The sequence below is a fragment of the Delphinapterus leucas genome, chromosome 10 (assembly GCF_059928025.1).
Source record: "Delphinapterus leucas isolate spDelLeu-1000000601 "Yukka" chromosome 10, BTC_Dleu_Yukka2, whole genome shotgun sequence".
In the NCBI taxonomy this organism is placed as follows: Eukaryota; Metazoa; Chordata; class Mammalia; order Artiodactyla; family Monodontidae; genus Delphinapterus; species Delphinapterus leucas.
The window spans coordinates 61,847,759-61,861,797 of record NC_143138.1 but is presented as its reverse complement, the minus strand read 5'-3'; the positions used below and the strand labels follow the sequence as shown (position 1 = coordinate 61,861,797).

Sequence of the window (14,039 nt, the reverse complement as noted above, 5' to 3'; positions counted from 1 at the left end):
TTTGGCCTCATCCAAGTGGGTGAGAAAATACGGAAAAGTCTATCTGAAAAGCCATGCTGTTTCTGCATTCAGCTTAGCCTGCAGGCCAACTAACTTGGGGGCTCTAAGGTCTCATCCCCCAGGACCTACCAAGGTCCACAACGTGAAACTGTTCACAAGACACCCATTCAGCTCCTCCTTCTTTCTCTTCTCTTGTGCCATCAACACTGGGGTTCAGACCTATGAAAATACATGCTTGCTTATATGTCTGTCATAAGGGACACCAAGAAGACCCCTTGGCTACCAAAGCAACCCCACAATGGACCTGTCACCAAACCCAAACTCTCCCATGTAGGCTTCTGTTTTGTTAATTCTTGGGGAAAAATGCAATCTTGCTGGGCAATGTCATACCATAAGCTATTTTCAGCCTTTGTCACCTTACAGAGGCCGGCTGACAGCCAACTGAGGTAAAGGATACAAGATGTGTGTTTATAAGGAAGCATGAAGTAGGAAATAGGAAGTAGGTGTTGAAAGGAGTGCTGGATTGGAATCACAGGCAGATTTGGGTCCTGCCAGAAGGGGCATTGAATACTGGTCAAAAGAACTGGGCTCTACCACTCTAAGCTGTGTGATATTGGATGGATCACTCCATTTCTCTGAGCCCTTATTTTCTCCCTATAAAATGGGATAATCTTCCAAATCTCCTTAGTCTTAGGAAGCAAATGTGATAATAGCTGTGAAAACACTTTGCAAACACTAGATATAAGTATCTTAATTTAAGAGAGAAAAGGCCTGGTTGCTTTTCTACCTCTACTGACTCAACATCTAGACCCCATGGAGAGGATGAAATCACAGACATGGGATGGGATTAGTACCAGGCCTGGCACAGTGTATATGACCCGACGTTTTAAGGCAGTGATCAGAAATTCTAAACCCTTGTCTGATTTTAGGGTGACTCTCAGAATGAGAGAAGATCAAAGAATAAAGGAAGTGCTTAGAGTTAATAAGCATTTTTTACGTGGATAAAAATGTGTGCATTTGAAGAGGTAAAGGAGGCCTCTAAATCCATTATCTTAAGAGGGCTTGGCCTTTTTTAATATAAACTCTTTGCAAATATTATTTTCCTAAGCTATTAAGTCAGATTCAGACTTCCCAATCTGAAGTTTCAAAGAATCTTCCTAGCTCCATCTTCAAGGAAGTGAAAATGATTCCAAATGTAAGGACTTAAGTGACTACGAGTAACAGAAACACAGGCCGCCTGAGCACTATGGGGCTTTGCATTCAGGACTTGCCCTAGATTCATGTCTCTTGTGGAGAACTTAGGGAAGGCAAACATGCGTCTGAAAAATGGAGCAGAGCACCTGTGCTGGGACTTCATAATGTAAGATGCCAATGCCAGAGCACCCACATTTGCATCCCTCGAGTCATATAGCATCATCACCGCCCTCAAGTGCTAGCAGGCAGCAAGACCTTGCCAGTCTCAGTCCCACCATCTGATAAGCTGATCAGTTTCAGCATCAGTGGTCAAGGTGGTGCATCAGCTTTAGCAGCAGTCATGCCTTCCATCTGTTGATTTAGCAAAGATGACACTGAATCTCCACTATTGCAGAGCACCTGGAAATACCAAAATAAGACCTGGGCCCTTGAGCAGCCTGCAGTCTCTTTATGAGAAAGAAACCTGTCCAAAGAACTATAAAACAAGAAAGGGAGCATCAAGGGGCTGCAAGCAAGATGCAAACAGAGGCCTTCGCAGCATAGAGCAGAGAGCAACTCATGCCAAGAAGAGATGGGATTTGAGCTGAGGCTCAGAAAATGAGTAAGAACTCTATGTGAGAAAGTAGGGCTTTCCAGGAAAAGCATGAGCCAGGACACACAGGCCTGGAAGGATAGGACATGTGTAGAGAATTTCAAGTGGTTCCACGGGGATAGAAGAGGAGGAGGCTAAGATGAAGGGATGATTTGCATGGCCTTGCATACCACTTGGATACTGATGAGTATGAACTTGAACTTGTATTGAGTCACAGGCATGGCACTAGCACTGTCTTAGGCTTCTGATTATTTTATGAATAACCACCAAGTCCTGTTTCCCTAATATGCACCATGGCTGTAATCACACTGACAATCAGACATCCATGCAAATGAACAGATGTTAATGAGTGATGCTGAAGGTGTGATGTACACCACAGCAGAAGGTGAGAGCAGCCAAAGGGAACAGGACATTTTGTGGGGAAACTTGGAATGAGCAAACCCAGGAGAACTAGCTGTGACTGATGCTGAGGACACAGCTCTGAGGAAGTCCAGAATCCATTTCCTAGCATGCACTTGCCTTTAGGATCCTAAGGGAGGTTCCTAGATAGTTCCTTACAGAAAACATGCTTGTTGAGGACACAGTTTCATGATCTTGTTCACTGCTATGGCCCTATGCTTAAAAGAGTACATATTTAATAAGTGTTTAATAATTATTTATGAATGAATAAAAGAACTGCTAACCTCACAGTCCTTTCTGAAACCCAATGCAGGCTCCTCAATCCTGTCTGTCTGGTTCTGGGAAGGAAGCCCTGGCGTGTCCTGCTCTGTAAGATCTTGCTCTTCACTTCCATCCTTCATTTTTAGATGTACAAGCCCTTCTAACCTCTCACTGGACTGTCACAATGGCCTTCCCAATGGACAGTCTGCCCCAGCCCCTTCCTGGTAGACTGTCCCACGCACTGACCACTCCTCTCCCAGCCACATCCCTCTTCTCTGTTCCCTGCCTCGCTCAGGGTACAGAGGTATAGGTATATACAGAGGTACAGGTATTGCTAAAGCTGCCTTCCTCTTGCCTTTCTTCTTGCCCCTTCCCCCAATCCCTCCATCTCTCAATTCCTGATGCTTCCACAAAGCTTTCATGACCATGCTATCCCTCTGTGAGCTTCCTCTACATGGTTAACCATCAATATTCCAACAGCGCGGTATATCACATACCTTCGTGATCAGCTCCACACCATTTCAAAACTATTTTAATCTATACTCGTACTTTCATAATTCATAATCGAATGAATCTTTTGCCTTTTACTAAAGATTCATGTGGAGAGGGACAAGTATGACTGTTGCTTCCATTTTTTGAGGGCTTGTGGGAATAAGCAAGCCTGATATTCCTGTGTATAAAAATAGACCTAGCAAGGGACTTTCCTGCTGGCCCAGTTTGCAAGGCTCGGTGCTCCCAATGCAGGAGGCCCGGGTTCAATCCCTGGTCAGGGAACTAGATCCCACATGCATGCCGCAACTGGGAGTTCACATGCCACAAGTAAGGAGCCCTCCTGCCGCAACTAAGGAGCCCACGTGCCACAACTAAGACCTGGTGCAACCAAATAAATAAATATTAAAACAAACGAAATTATTTTACATACTACCTTTGTGTTTTGGGATAGGTTCCTCCAAAAGCATTAGACAAGTACTTCAGTGAAAGAGTTTGTTTGGGAGGTGAATCACAGGAAACAGGAGTGAGGGAGAGAGGAATAGAAAGCTAAGAAGGAGGAGAAGCCAACAAAGGGTGTGCACTTCAGATGATTACAGATATGGCAGACTGGGGCTCTGCCTCTCTGGGGAGCTTCTGAGGAGATATGCAGAATTTACTTCAGAATTAGGAGGCTGGGCATTTGTCCTCTAGCTTACATCCCCTATTGGCTGAGGGTTGTCCACAGGGGCATTATGGTAATCAGCCTCTAAAATAGCCCCAGTGACCCTTACCTCTGATACAGTATTCATGTTCTTGTGTGGTCCTATCCCAAATTGAACAGGTATAACCAACATGATATTGCAGAAGTGACAGGGTGTAATTTCTGAGGCTTGGTCACAAAAGGCAACGTGCCTTCTCCCTGGATTGCCCCTCTGGAGAGAGCTAGCCACCATGCTGTGAGGACACTCAATCAGACCTGGGGAGATTCTGCATGGGGAGGAACGGAGGCCTCTTGCCAAGAGCTGGCACCAACTTATCAGCCATGAGAGTAAGCCATCTTGGAAGCAGATCCTCCAATCTCAGTTGGGGGTAACTTCTCTCCATCCTCCAAATCTCTGGGCTATGCTTGCTCATGGGCTGAGAGAGCTCCCGTGGCTTTGGAGAAAGCACTGAGACAGAAAAGCCAAGGGAAGCAAGACAGACCCTTGAGGTGGGATGCTGTTAGTACACAAGAGCTGTCCAGCACAGCTTTAGCTGAAATCAGAGGTAGTCTGACGGAATGTGTCAGGAGTACCGAAAGCATCTGCTATGCTCGGAAACTTCCTAAAAGATGGTTCCTGTGTATTCTTCTTTCCCCTCCACAGGGTTTGCCAAATGGTTACATACATGTAGGTTGTGAGCAAGGCTTCAAAGCCCAGCTCATGAGATCTCCTGCAACGCAACAGCAAAAACTGCTCCATCCTCTAACTCCTATCGTTCACTTCTTGTACCTATATTTAGTGCTTAGTTCACTGCTTCCATTTTCTGATATGTATTTTTCAGGGTTCTTTTGGTTGCAAGTAAGAAAATCCTAACCCTAGTATACAGTATAAGCAAAAAAGATTTTATTGGCAGGGAACAGGAGTGTCATACAGAATCCAAGGGAAGAGAAGCTGCTGACTCTCATGGAATAGAACCAAAGATTGAAGACCTGCAGGACGTTCAGGAAGTTCTGCTTCTCCTCATCTCTTGGTTCTGTTGCTGTTCCCCAGCCTCTTTGCTCTCCTGTCTTACTGTACACTGGCTTTCTCTGGTCCTAGCTGACCTGACAGAAAATGGGCACTCTCAACCACTGTGTTTACATGCTGACCTTTTTCATTCTCAAAATTCCCGGGGAAGGGGCTGAGTGACCTCACCTGGCTCAGGGGCCTGACTCTAAACCAATAAACAGAGGATCAGGAAGCTAGAGGTCAGGGAGCTCCCAATGCCAACCTGGGGATAGATCCGGGAGGAGAACTCCTAAAGAACCCAAATGGGGACAGCACCAACATCATAATGTTTTAATGATTAAATAAGGCAATATGAATGAACTTCCTTTTGTACTCTTAAATGTTATACAAAGATACAACTCTATTGTTATTTGAGAACCAGTGTAGTGTAGAGAGGAAACACATACACACACACACACACAACTTAGAACTGAACACCTGGTCTTGAATCCCATCTTGTTCTGCCACCTAATAGCTGTGCGATCAATCCCTTTGTAAAATTTCTCTGAGCCTCAGTTTCTTCATCCGTAAACACCTGGATGTACAGTGATAACACCTACTTGTACAAAGGATTCATGAGATTTAAATGACCAGGGGATAACACTTTGTAAGGTACAAGCTAAAATAAATGTTTGTGGCTGAGGTAAGAGAAAACGTTTATATACGTGATCTTCCACTATCTACCATGTCCCTGCCCCTCACAGGGATACAAATACACACACACTTCAAATTCTTTATACACACTACAGCCCTGACCACATTTAAGCTCCAGGAGGTAGTAGCTACAGAGGATTGCTACTTAATTGTGCAGGAGGGAGGGGGGAAGAGGTGGTGGGAAGGAGGGAGGGAAGGAATGAGGCAGACAGATAGGCATGCCGCCAGCCTGAGGCTGGGATAGGTGGCCAAGTCTATATGGAAGCCCAGTGAGGGACTGGCTGGAAGTCAAAAAGGATATAATTAACTTAAGAATTGCAATAAACTTGTAGCCACACTTAATAGGTTTCAAATATTTTTTCTCAATTTACCCTGGCTTCGTTCTTCTCGGCTTGGTCTTGGGCTTGTTAGGGACAAAGGGAAGAGGTAAAGCCAAGGAAAAGTCTTAAAGGGGCAGCACCACCAAGCTTGTAAAAGGGAAGAACGGGTCTAGGCTTTCAGCAAAAGCTCAGTGGCCTGCGTGACATCAGATATCTGCACAGTCAGTCCTTGGGGAATGCAAAGGAAGGGAGTTGAGCTGCAGCAACAGGAAGAAACACATCTGACCTGACTGTGAAGCTGCCTTCCTGACCTCCCCCGCTTCCCATCCTTCCCCCCCCGCCCCCCGCCCCCTTCCCACCATCCCCTGGAGGCTGAAGGTGGTCCAGGGGCTGCAGTCAGTGTTCGAGATGACATTTCAGCTTTCTTTTTCTGTTCTTTCCTGACTAGGCAGAAAGAGGATGTTGGTATTTCTAGAGCAAATTTAAAGGCATCTGGAAATGAGTGTACATAGAAGAGAGACAATATCTGCTAACTGAGGTTTAAGTTCAGAAATAGAATAACTGAGTGTCACAGGAGAAATTGGAAGACCTTCCTCCTCAGTTCACCATGTGGCCTCGGGTTAATTGTTTCAGGTCAAAACCTAAACTGGATGACACTCGGTTCTCTCTCTAAAATCCTGAGCACAGAACCTCCCCGGCTACTTCTGTATAAGGTGGCCCAACCAAAACCCCCAGGTATGCTTGACCCTGTGGCCATCTGTTGCCATTAAAAGAATGTGTCCTTTTATTGTCGCACAGATGTTAGTTGCCTGTCCCTCTGCTGTCACCTGTATCCAATCCTGTTGCCCCTCACTTCTGGCCCTGGAGGATCTCTCTTGGCTTTCCCCAACTCCACTGGACCCTCAGTTCTTTCTATTCACCTAAATTTCCTACCAACTTTCCTCTCAGGAATGAGGCAAATTTCTTTTGATGCCTCGAGCATAACAGTTTCAAAGATGCCCCATCTATTTTTTTACGTGCATGCCCCTGGGGTCTTACCCTCCACCTCAAGCAATTTCTCTGAGTATTTCTTTCAAATAAATAATATGCTCTTCCCCAAAGACATCTGAGTAAAGAAGTAGGTCTCCACATCATTGGATTGCCATAGTTTGGAATTAAAGGTAATGTTGTCTTATTTTGCTTGCTTTCAACTTATATTTAATTTCAGAAATTAAAAAGAAATCTTAATGTTTTTTTTTCCCCCTGAGGCCTCATTTTTAAGACATTTTAGCCAAGAGACACCCTGAAGTGAGCATATGAATACAGGCTCCTAGATGGCTGGAGAGTCAGACCATGGGGTCCCTCCACATCGTCTCCCTCCTCAGCTCACTCTCCGGGATGATCTGTGCCCTGGGCAGTCCAGTCTGTTAGCACCTTGGCTCCTTGGAAGGCCAGTGAGACCCCCTCCCCCAGCATGGTGTTTCCTTCTGAGAAGGGAACAGTGCACTGGGCTGTGGGCACACCCTGACTATGGGACCCTCAATGTGACCCCAGAGCCCCGGGACCTTGCTCAAGAGGATGGACCTGTGTAGGCGCTCCTTCAGCTCCTCCGAAGGCACAGGCTTCCCTGTCTCCCCATGCTTAGGCCTGTCCTCCACCATCAGGGAGCCCAACAGGCCTGAGGTAGGGACAGATCTGCTATCAGGGCCTCTTCAGGGGCCCAGGGTCTCACAGCCTCAGTGACTCAAAGCTATGGCCCCTGCTGCCCCAGTTCAGTTATTACCACCCCAGCGCCAAATCCAGAAACATAACTGTCTGATGAGAGTCCCTGAGAGCCAAGGTGTGCATTCACACATACCTGATCACACACACACACACACACACACACGCACACACACAGAGCCCACTAGAATACAGCTGTGAAAGTAAATAAACTAAGAAAACCTAAAACTGCCTGACTTCCTCTGTAAGGTCGGGCTCTCCACACCCCAGAAACCATGGGGTTAAGAAAAGGAGGCTCATAGGCCAGCTGATCCCATAGGTGAGACAAACTAGCAAGCAGGCAGACAAAAGGCTCCCTTAATCAGTGCTACCCTGGTTAAGGTTCACTTCCCTGACTTTACCTCACCTGCCCTCACGCCAGATTTGCCCAAATCCACACTTGTGCTCCCACTAGGCCCTTGCGTGGGCTGCCCTCTCCTCTACTTCCTCCCCAAATCCACACCAACATTCAGAACTGGTTTCAGTCCTTTCCTCCAGGGAGCTTTCCTCACAGCAAGGCCGAACTTTGCTGACACTGACAAATACGGTCCCCTCCTTCCTCCTCTGAAGGCTTCATGTTGGATGAGCCTCATCCCCCCAGTTAGGTTGAAAGCTGGTCCAGAGCAAAGACTGTATCCTTTTCCCTTGCATTTCTCAGCATGCAGCCGAGAGTTCATGCTCATAAACTAACACTCAAGTTCCCTATTAAATGGGACAAGGATGCTAGATGAGAGGTGGCTCAGCTGCTTCTAGAAATACACTAGTGCTTCAAAGCTCAAGGAAGGCAGGAGGAGGGAGGGAGGGAGGGAGGGAAGGCATGCATTAAAAGCTTATGGAATACACAAAAGAGCTGAGCATCAGAACAAAGACTCATTTAAAAGGGCAAAGGAAACACTAGACGGCTGTTAATGGTGAACTGAATATGATAAATTATTACTTAAATCACTTGGTTTCACTCCTTGTTGTTATGCACAGTTAATTGGAGGGAACAAAATGCTGGGCCTCCCTGAATGGGGAGGGGAGGTGGGAGCAGTCTCAGGCTTGTAGCTTCCCCAGGACCACAGAGCCATCATGCAGAGATGACAAGTACTGGGCCAACCTCCCACTCCAGCCTCCCGTGGTGGCTGGGTCCCATTACCCACACTCTGGTGCTCCTTTAGCTGGAGCTGTTGGCAGCCAGGTGGCCTAAGAGAGGCAGAATCAGAGGGCTGGGCTGAGTGGCAGGTTCTGAACACCAACCCTGCCCCTGCTGGACCCCACTCAGACGTCTCGCAACCTGAAGAAAGCCAGGTGGCCTCAACAGCAGATTAACTGCTATTCAAAAACTTGGATTCTGACGCTGTTTTTTCTTCTTATGTTTCTATTCTATTCATTATATTCCTGAGTTCCTCCTAAATTATAAACCACTTAGACCCAGAAATGAGTAAGACACAGCTTCTACCTTCACTCAGTTGGGAGTGCAGATACAAGCATATTGAACTCATTGTGGGCTGCATAGAAAAAAAATCTTGCTAACACTTAAGACAAAGAATGTGTTACACTCTGGGAAAAAATTAATAATTCCACGGTGAAAGGGAGAAGAGGCAGACAAAGTGAGCCTGATAACACCATCATCAAAAAGAGAAATTTAGAAACATATAGATCTGTTATAGACCAGGATTTCACAAGTAATGCTTGTATGACAATTATTAGCAAGGCCTAGAGAGTTATAGTTACAAGATAATGGCAGACAACATTCAAATGTGGAAATCCACATGCCTACAGGACAATTTAACAAACATTAGCAAAAGATATTCTTATGATTACAGACATAGAAAAACAGAGTTATAGCACAGGTATAAGTTTGAAGACCATGTTCCTTTTCCTAATTTAAATTTATATTTAATTTTATTTTTAAACACTATTCTCAACCTTCAGTTTTATCACAACAAAAAATTAATTGCTATACTCCTCTCCATGAAACTTTTGTATAAATAAATGTAATCTCAAGAGAAAAAAACTTTTTCACAAGCCTGTTAATTAGAGGCTCATAGGTTCTACTTGAAGTCAGAACTGAAGATATATATATATATATATATTTATTTATACCCACACGCACACACACACACACACACACATATATACACATATCGCAAAATCAAAACAGTAACAAAGAAAGGAATATGAGATAATGGTTTTTATATAAAGAAAATGTGAAGCTTAAAGAGGACCCTGGACTGACATGGAGAGCTAAATACCCTAAATAATTTTGCAATTGAAACAATTAAAATACTGGATAAAATATTAAAAGATGAAAAATTAAAATACTTAAAAAGCTCTGAGGACTCTAGAGATAAAGAGAAAACAGAAACCCTTGGATGAAAGAGAGTGTTGGAACTATCTTTTACCTAAAGGACCTCTGCCACGCCCTCAAGCCCTTATGCTGCTGTTTAGATGGCTACACAGAGTACGGAGCAGGAGAGAAAGGCTGGGGGCCCCTAAAGTGGAACATGTCAGAGGAGTCCACTGTGTAAAACTGGAGCATCTAAGGGCTACACCCACAAAGTAAGGTGAACAAGAAATAAAACTGCCTCTAGAAGGAGGCTAGCAGAAACAAATACAAATCCTTTCTGGAGAAATTCCACTCTGATTCAGGCTTCAAGCAATTCCCACAAATAAGGTTTTAATAAAAATTAGCAGTTCACAATCCAAATCACAAAACATAGAAAGAAATAAGTCACCATCAGTGAGAGCCAGTCAAAGCAATGGACAACACAAAGATTTTAGGTACTAGAATTATCAGACAGAAAATTTAAGAACTAACAGAAAAAATGTGAGGAAACGAGAAACTATAGAGAATGATCTTGGCAAATTTTAAAATGAAACAAACAGAACGTCCACAAATTAAAATATTTAGCAACTGCAAGTAGAAATGTAGTATGCAAGTTATACAGCAGAGTAGACACACAGGCAGAGAAAATTTTAAAACTGGAAGATAAATATAAAGAAATTAAACCAAAGTGCAGCAAAAGAACACAAAATGATGCAAAACAAGTAAGCGGGGTTAAGAGACATGGAGGATAGATTAAGAAAGCCTATTGTAAGTCCAATTAAATGGGCACTTAGGTTATTTCCGTATCTTGGTTATTGTAAATAAAAATGTACCATCTTCTAAGCATACAGTTCAATACTGTTAAGTGTTCACATTGTTGTGAGACCAATCTCCAGAACTCTTTTCATTGTGCAAAACTGAAATTCTGCACCCATTAACTGGCTATTCTACCCTTCCCCCAGCCCCTGGCGACCACCATTCCACTTTTTCTCTCTGAATTCACTACTCATAGGTATCTCATATAAATGGAAGCATAAAGTATTTGTCTTTTTGTGACTGGCTTATTTCACTTTGCATAGTGTCCAACAATCTCCATTCTTTACTCCTTTTCTTTTATATATATATTATATATATATAATATATATATATAATATATATACACACACACACACACACACACACACACACACACACACACACAATGGAATATTTCTCAGCCATAAAAAAAGAATGAGATCCTGCCATTTGCGACAACATGAATGGACCTTGAAGGTATGATGCTAAGTGAAATAAGTCAGATGGAGAAAGACAAATACCATATGATTTCATTCACATGTGGAATCTAAAAAAAAAACAAAAACAAAACAAAACAAACAAACAGAATAAAACAAAACCAAACTCATAGATATAGAGAACAGATTAGTGGTTACCTGAAAGGAAGGGGTATAATAAGTGAAAGGGGTCAATTGCATGGTGATGGATGGTAACTAGACTTGTGATCAGCACCAACACTCCTTCCATGAGAGTTGACTCCACATCATGTTTGCAATTCTTGATAGTTCTGCTTACCACCTGTATGACTATTACTATTTTTATTTAAATCAAGTCAATTTTTAATCTTAAACATATTTTTATAAAATAATCTATAAGTCACTATGACACATTAAAAATTAATAATACTTGCCGTAAATAGAAAATAATCCTAAAAAAGCAATATAGCGAAGACAACATGATGTGATTAGGCTTTAAACATGATAAGCAATGATAAAGACAAGCCCCTTACCATGGCTCACAGACCTGGCATGGTCTGGCCTTGCCCCCTCCAGCCTCCTGTCGCTTCTTTCTTTCCCTGGCCACGACAGCTTTCTTTCCTGTCCTTAGTGCTCTCCATGGCTCCTGAAGCCACGGGGTATTTGCACATGCTGTCCCCCGCTGCACCCCAGAACCCTCTTCCCCACGACACTCTTAGCGCACTTAAACTCCTTCCAGCCTTTCAAATATCAGTGTAAGATATTTCCTTGGGAATACTTCACAGACGTCCCTGATTGTGCCAAATCCTCCCACTCTCAGGCCTCAGAGCACTGCAAGTCTCTCCTTAGCACTTATCTCAGAGGCAGTTTTCTCTTTGTTTATGAGATCGATTAACATCTGTCTTTTCCTCTGGATTCTTTAAATTCCACCAGGGCTATGACCACTCCTGGTTTTGCTGACCATTAAATTTCCAGTATGGTGCCTGATATATTATAGGCACTCAATGGTATCCACTGAGTGAATGAGTGGATGAATGAATGAGTGAATGAATGATTCTTAGATTGTTGAGACATAAAGTAGTAAAGTCCGGCAACTCCTTGTGGGTGTAACTTTTCTCTTCCTTACTCAACTTCTGGGTTCCCAGTTTGATAATGAGGCATGGGAGACACTACAAGCTTTCTCCTGTGGGGTCAGAACTTCTTCCTGGGACCATGAAGGCATAGCAGGGCATACTGCTCACAGGTTTTGAGAAGCAGAGCTTTCTGAACCTTATGAGTCCTCCAGACACTGCCATTTCCATGTCCATTTTCTGCAGACCTCTGCCATGTCATTCACATGAGACCATGGCAGGCAGGGACTTCAACACGTAAAAATAAACATATAACTAATAAAGTTTTAAATGGCCTTCCATGAACCTTTTAAACTTCACCCTTCATAAAACACTTCTTTGCCAATTCTGCATAGCGTTCCTCCAAAATCTCTTCTAACTTTGTTTCTCCATCTCGAATGCTAATCCCACTCTTATCCTCTGGCATCTGTACCATTATAATAGACCCTTCCAGTCCTGGTCTTCTCTAATCAATTCTCTACACAGTCAAAAATTCATATATGGGCAGGTTGCCTCTTAGCTGAAAAAGCTGAAGTCTCCCAGTTCCCTACAAAATTCAAGAATTTCCCAGCAAACATTTAAGATCCTCCTCAGCGTGGTCTAACCTCACCACTCAGCCTACTTCCTTAACGAGAAATCTGTACTGAGATTTAACCCAGGCCTGCAGCATGCCAACAGCCCAACTCCAGAAGCAAAGTGGTTTTTAAAACATCTTTCCAGGAAGGGAAGTTAATGGGTGAGCAGTGCAGCAAAATACCCAGAACCAGTGCAGGCAACTGTGTACTGTGATCTCAGTCATTAACGGGAGTTAGGAGTCGCAGCTGCTACATGCACTCACTGCAGGAGCCCAGGCAGGCCACTTCCCTCTCCAAGTCTGCAGTATGGAGACTACAAACTGAACACTGTGGGAAAGGCAGGAGGACAAGGAGAGACATGTGAGAGGCTTCAGGTGTCTCTGAACCCAGGAGAGATCTGGGAGCTTTTCAAGTTTCCAGTAGGTGGTTGTGTCTAGCAGGGTCGAATCAGACACAGAATCTCGTCCTCAGCTTTGATGGGTCAGAAATATCTCATCTATTTAACAAAATAGTCATGACTACTATCCCAGGAAGCCTCTTCCCAACATCAGGATTTCTGGGAAGCCAGGGACTTCCCTGGTGGTCCAGTGGTAAAGAATCCGCCTTCCAATGCAGGGGATGCGGGTTTGATCCCTGGTCAGGGAACTAAGATCCCACATGCCGCGGGGCAACTAAGCCCACATGCCACAACTACTGAGCTTGTGCGCCTCAACTAGAGGGCGCAGACGCTGCAACTACAGAGCCCACGCACTCTGGAGTCTATGCACCACAACTAGAGAAGAGAAAACCTGCTGCCACAACTAGAGAGACGCCTGTGCACCGCAACGAAAGATCCCACATGCCTCGACGAAGATCCCGGTGCCACAACTAAGACCCAAGGCAGCCAAAAAAAATAAATTAAAAAAAGAATTTCAGGGAAGCCAAATTATTAACCAGAAGTTTACTCACTAGGGGTGGAAGTAAGCCAAAGGGAATCAGGTAATTGCAGACATATTTTTTTTTATATATAACCAAAACCTATATAGAGCCTGAAATTTCTGATGCAGTGGAGAACTGGTTTGCCTAAAACCCAGGATGAGATACACCAGCAACACCAGACACAGTGCCTTACTCCCTTGGCTGCAGCTGAACAAACCTTGACATTGGTTTATCGCTGGTCTTCCTTTGTCTATCCTCTCTGTAGACTTCCATCCTTCTGCCTACATCTGTTGGTACACGTCACAGTTTCCAAGGCCACAGTTTATTTTACGTGGCTCCTTATCGTCCTCATTTGGAAAAACCTTAATTTCATCAACCACAAGCCTTCTCTGGGGTTGGACTTTCCATCTATTATGGAAATTCTTATTATCCAGGAATGTCACTTCCTGACCTGATGGCAAATGCAAAGAGTGCAGCTGTCTCCCCTTGCACCTTAA

General features: G+C 44.0%; 1 protein-coding gene and 1 pseudogene across 1 annotated transcript in view; one reads left to right on the top strand and one right to left on the bottom strand.

The window, feature by feature from the left end:
* Window positions 1–14,039, bottom strand: part of SCN11A (sodium voltage-gated channel alpha subunit 11) — a 134,096-nt gene that overhangs the window by 85,238 nt on the left and 34,819 nt on the right. The window lies entirely within an intron of this gene.
* LOC115804035 (U5 spliceosomal RNA) lies at window positions 2,986–3,109 on the top strand (annotated as a pseudogene).